At 48.5% G+C, this 6,134-nt stretch overlaps 1 protein-coding gene across 2 annotated transcripts in view; it reads right to left on the bottom strand.

Moving 5' to 3' along the window:
* LOC133265055 (uncharacterized) overlaps window positions 1–6,134 on the bottom strand; it is a 947,336-nt gene that overhangs the window by 150,170 nt on the left and 791,032 nt on the right. The gene's annotated exons all lie outside the window — the stretch shown is intronic.

Genomic DNA, 6,134 nt, shown 5'->3' with positions numbered 1-6,134 from the left:
CATAAGCTTCTCATGTATAAGCTTCCTGGAACTGTTATTATTATTATAATCATTTTAGGTGCTCCTTCTTAAGTCGAATTTAATATTCCAATAGTAGCCTCTGTATTATTACATACAGACTTCCTAGTACCTTCTAAAACTCTTGTAACTTAGTTTGGAAATCAGTCTGCTTTCATTAACCATTAGGTTTCGTGTGAGGTGTCCCTGCCCATGGCAGGGGGGTTGGAACTTGATGATCTTAAGGTCCTTTCCAAACCTAACTATTTTATGATTATAGTTGGTACAACATGTACTGCTTCATTATCTGATAATCCTAGTAGCTTCTGATAGTCAACTCCCATTTGTGGGAACAGACAGATCAGCAGTGCCAGATTAAATAAGCTGCTAGCAGGTCAGCATATTATTTCAGTGTTCATAAAGAAGTCTCCTGGGTTATCTGTGACTAAACAAAACTGCATGAGTGTAACTCAGACAGAAATGAGACATTCACTGCAGTCCTAGTTTCTTCTTCCATAGTGTCCTGGGTTCAGCAGTAGCAGTCATGTTTGTTTTTTTTTCCTCTGTGCTAGCTGGTGCAGTGCTGTGTTTTGACTTCCAGCCTGAGAACAGTGTTGGTGAAGTCGATGTTTTCAGTTGTTGCTAAGTGATGTTTACCCTGACCAAGGACTTTGTGAGGCTCATGCTCTGCCAGGGAGGAGGGGAAGCCAGGAGGAAGCAGAGATGGGGCGCCTGACTCGGGCTAGCCAGGGAGGTATTCCATACCACAGCACGTCATGGCCGGGGTGGGGGGTGACTGGGAGTTACCCGGAAGGACATGGGCTTCCGGGTGGAACTCGTCTTCTTGGCCGGTGGTATCGTGTTCTTCTCCCTTGTTATTTTCCCTTATCATTGTTGTAGTTGGCGGTAGCGGTGGTGATTTGTGTACATTGGTTGCTGGACTGTTCTTGTCTCAACCCGTGGGAGTTGCATTTTTTTTTTTTTCGATCCTCCTCCCCGTTCCTCTGGGAGTGGGGGAGAACCCCGGTGGGGGGGGGGACACGGACCTCGATTGTTGTCAGCTCGGCACCACTCACTGGGAGTGAGTGAACAAGTTACCTGACTGGGTTTAAACCACGACAGTTCTTTTTGGCGCCCAACGTGGGGCACGAGGGGTTGAGATAAGAACAGATCTGACTGGATTGGTAGTCACTCGTCACAATGCTGATTTATTGGCTCTCAAGGTTGTTCCTCTTGATCTCACAGTTTCAGTATATCGTATCTTACGTCCATCTGGTATTTGCTGTATTAGTGTTTTTCAAGTGTGGGGCTTGGGCTAAGGTTTTTGTCCCATTGTACTTTATGGTAATGACTTGTAATACAATAGAATCATTGATCATGAAACTGATCTGGCTTATGTTCCCAGTGTGGTCACCACCTTTATACTTTGGGAGGTATATGATGGAGGTGCTTAGCAATTACACATCTTTTTTCTCCTTCTCAGGTGCTCAACCTGTGAAGGAGACATTCTTTTACCCTCCCAGTCGTCCCCCCAGACCATTTACATTTGAGAGTTTTGAATTTTTTGAATGGCATTTTAATGCTGTTGAGACTTGTTTGCTGATGGTGATGGGAATCACCATGCTAACACGCATACAGAGTGTGTTTTGCCCACTACGGATTTCAAGAGTTAAGCAGAGTCAGGTTTGGGTCTTGTCTGGGGTCAAACGACAATGTAGGAGGACCGAGAGATTTTCCCTGAGGCTGGACAGCCATGAGTGGCAGGGTGTGTGGGATAGTATGGGCAAGTATCTAGGTCAGTGGGCTCCTCCAGTACTTTGGAATTTCACTACCGAACAACTGCAAAATCCAGAAGAATTAGTAAAACACTTAAATGAGGTGTGTGGTCATTCTGGCCATACCAGAGATGGACAAATCACGGCAACGTGCTGGGGCTTGGCCTATGCTTACAGGGCCTTGTTCAACACTATCCAGCCCCTTCAAAAGGAAAGGAATGTTGGCGGATCTGAGGGCAAAGCAACAGTCGCTACTCAAACTTTGGCTGCAATGAACTGCGCAGCTACCCCAGCAGCAAGTACAGCAGCTGCTCAAACTTCAACTGCAACAGACAGCGTGGTTACCCCAGCTCCAAGCACAGCAGCTGCACCACCCCCAGCAACAAGTACAGTTGCTACTCAAACCACAGTGATAATCACTGCAGCCAAACCAGAGGACCAATTCGTACCAATATCTGTTGCCCCTGTACGCAAGAGAACAAGCAAAAAAGGAGGCAAAAAGGGTGAAGGGAGATGAAGAACCAATGAATTCACCACCCGGTCCAGAATCTGATCAGGAGTCATCATCACATGACGAAGAAGAAGAAGAAGAGGTAACTTCTCGACCTCGGACCTCCACCGAGCTGCGGAATATGCGAAAAGATTTTACCCATCAACCAGGGGAGCACATCATCACCTGGTTACTCCGATGCTGGGACAATGGGGCCGATGGTCACGAACTAGAAGGTACAGAAGCCAAGCAGCTGGGATCACTTGCTAGAGAAGGGGGAATTGACAAAGCAATCGCAAGAGAGAAAACGTCCCTCAGCCTTTGGAGGCGGCTCTTGGCAGCTGTGAAAGAAAGGTTTCCGTACAAGGACGATGTTACGAGTCATTCGGCCAAGTGGACTACTATAGACAAAGGCATCCAGTCTCTGAGGGAATCGGCCATCGTAGAGATGCTCTATCACATCAAGCTGAATAACGGGGATACACCTATAGATCCAGATGAAGTTGAATGTACACGACCCATGTGGCGAAAACTGACATGGAATGCACCGTCATCACATGCCCATTCATTGGCAACAGTGACCTGGAATGACATAGTACCACTAACAGTGGATGAAATGGTTCATAAACTCCGAGAGTTCGAAGACAACCTCACCCCTTCCATCATCTCAGCTGTGAACAAAACTGTCCCAGGACCTCAAACAATTGAGGGACGATCTATCTGATTTATCCAGCTCCTCACGTGTACCAACACACGTCTCAGCTATTAACAAAAGGCGTCCTATTGTTCAAGAGAGGAGATACAGGAGGTATACACCACGGGGTACCCTATGGTTTTACCTGCTGGATCACGGAGAAGACATGACAAAGTGGGATGGAAAACCTACTTCAGCTTTGGAGGAACGGGTGAGTGAACTGAAGAGGGGAGCAAGGGCCAAGACTGATCGTCCCATGAGAGCTACGGCTTCAGTCTCTGGTGAGCAGTTTCCCAGATGGAATGGAAGAGCTGATTTTACTCCAGCTCCTGTGATAACGAAGAATAATGCCTTTCACCACGACTTAAGTGTCCAAAGCTGTGACGACCATTAGAGGGGCCCTGCCTCCAGCCAGGTGGAGGTAGGGGACAATCGGATTTACTGGACTGTGTGGATCAGATGGCCTGGCACATCAGTCCCACAGAAGTATAAGGCTCTAGTAGATACCGGTGCACAGTGTACCCTGATGCCATCAAGCTGTCAAGGGGTGGAACCCATCTATATTTCTGGAGTAACAGGAGGATCCCAAGAGTTGACTGTGCTGGAGGCTGAAATCAGCCTGACTGGGAGGGAGTGGCAAAAGCACCCTATTGTGACTGGTCCAGAGGCTCCATGCATCCTCGGCATAGACTACCTCAAGAGAGGGTACTTCAAAGACCCAAAAGGGTACCGGTGGGCTTTTGGTATTGCTGCTTTGGAGACTGAGGAAATTGAGCAGCTGTCCACCTTGCCTGGTCTCTCAGAAGATCCCTCTGCTGTGGGGTTGCTGAAAGTTGAAGAACAACAAGTGCCAATTGCGACCACAACAGTGCACCCGCGGCAATATCGCACCAACCGAGACTCCCCGATTCCCATCCATCAGCTGATCCGTAGACTGGAGAGTCAGGGGGTGATCAGCAGGACCCGCTCACCCTTTAATAGCCCCATATGGCCAGTGCGAAAGTCGAATGGAGAATGGAGACTAACAGTAGACTATCGTGGCCTGAATGAAGTCACACCACCATTGAGTGCTGCCGTACCGGACATGCTAGAACTTCAGTATGAACTAGAGTCAAAGGCAGCCAAGTGGTATGCCACGACTGATATTGCCAATTCATTTTTCTCCATTCCCTTGGCATCAGAGTGCAGGCCACAGTTTGCTTTTACTTGGAGAGGTGTCCAGTTCACTTGGAACCGACTGCCCCAGGGGTGGAAACACAGCCCTACCATTTGCCACGGACTGATCCAGACTGCACTGGAACAGGAGCAAGCTCCAGAACACCTGCAATACATTGATGACATTATTGTGTGGGGCGATACAGTGGAAGAAGTCCTTGAGAAAGGGAGGAAAATAATCCAAATCCTGCTGAAAGCCGGTTTTGCCATAAAACAGAGTAAGGTCAAGGGACCTGCACAGGAGATTCAATTTTTGGGCATAAAATGGCAAGATGGACATAGACAGATCCCCACAGATGTGATCAACAAGAGAACAGCAATGTCTCCACCAACTAATAAGAAAGAAACGCAAACTTTCTTGGGTGCAGTGGGGTTCTGGAGAATGCACATCCCAAATTACAGTTTGATTGTAAGCCCTCTCTATCATGTGACCCGGAAGAAAAATGATTTTAAATGGGGCCCTGAGCAGCAACAAGCCTTTGAGCAAATTAAACGCGAGATAGTTCGCGCAGTAGCCCTTGGACCAGTCCGAACCGGACCAGATGTAAAAAATATACTGTGCACTGCAGCTGGGGAGAACGGTCCTACCTGGAGCCTCTGGCAGAAAGCTCCAGGGGAGACTCGAGGTCGACCCCTCGGCTTTTGGAGTCGGGGATATAAAGGATCTGAGGCCAGCTGTATCCCAACTGAGAAAGAGATACTGGCAGCCTATGAAGGGGTTTGAGCTGCTTCGGAAGTGATTGGCACTGAAGCACAGTGCCAGGAGCACCCCGGTTGCCCATGCTGGGCTGGATGTTCAAAGGCAGGGTCTCCTCTACACATCATGCAACTGATGCTACATGGAGTAAATGGGCTGCACTAATTACACAACGAACTCGAATAGGAAATCCCAGTTGTCCAGGCATTCTAGAAGTCATCATGGACTGGCCAGAGGGCAAAGATTTTGGAATGTCACCAGAGGAGGAGGTGGTGCACGCTGAAGAGGCCCCACCATATAATAAACTGTCAGAAAGTGAAAAGCAGTATGCCTTGTTTACTGATGGCTCTTGCCGTATTGTGGGAAAGCATCGGAGATGGAAGGCAGCTGTATGGAGTCCTGGACGACAAGTTGCAGAAACTGCTGAAGGAGAGGGTGAATCGAGTCAGTTTGCTGAGGTGAAAGCCATCCAGCTGGCCCTGGACATTGCTGAACGAGAAAAGTGGCCAGTACTTTATCTCTATACTGACTCATGGATGGTGGCAAATGCCCTGTGGGGGTGGTTGAAGCAATGGAAGCAGAGCAACTGGCAACGCAGAGGTAAACCCATCTGGGCTGCTGCACCGTGGAAAGATATTGCTGCCAGGGTGCAGAACCTGGTGGTGAAGGTACGTCATGTAGATGCCCATGTACCCAAGAGTCGGGCCACTGAGGAACACCAGAACAACCAACAAGTGGATAAAGCGGCTAAGATTGAAGTGGCTCAGATGGACTTAGATTGGCAACATAAAGGTGAATTATTTTTGGCCCGGTGGGCCCATGACACTTCAGGCCATCAGGGCAGAGATGCAACATATAGATGGGCCCGTGATCGAGGGGTGGACTTAACAATGGACACTATTGCCCAGGTTATTCATGAATGTGAAACATGTGCTGCAATTAAACAAGCCAAGCAGTTAAAGCCTCTTTGGTATGGAGGACGATGGTTGAAGTATAAATATGGGGAGGCCTGGCAGATTGACTATATCACACTGCCACCAACCCGCCAAGGCAAGCGCCATGTGCTTACCATGGTGGAAGCAACCACCGGGTGGCTGGAAACATACGCTGTGCCCCATGCCACTGCCCGCAACACTATCCTGGGCCTTGAGAAACAGATTTTGTGGCGACACGGCACCCCAGAGAGAATTGAGTCAGACAATGGGACTCATTTCCGGAATAACCTTATAGATATTTGGGCCAAAGAGCATGGCATTGAGTGGGTAT

This window comes from Pezoporus flaviventris, unplaced genomic scaffold (assembly GCF_033815535.1).
Source record: "Pezoporus flaviventris isolate CSIRO_AGI_PZ_B2104156 unplaced genomic scaffold, CSIRO_AGI_Pfla_v1 ptg000003l, whole genome shotgun sequence".
Taxonomy (NCBI): Eukaryota; Metazoa; Chordata; class Aves; order Psittaciformes; family Psittacidae; genus Pezoporus; species Pezoporus flaviventris.
This window is presented reverse-complemented; position numbering and strand designations above follow the sequence as displayed.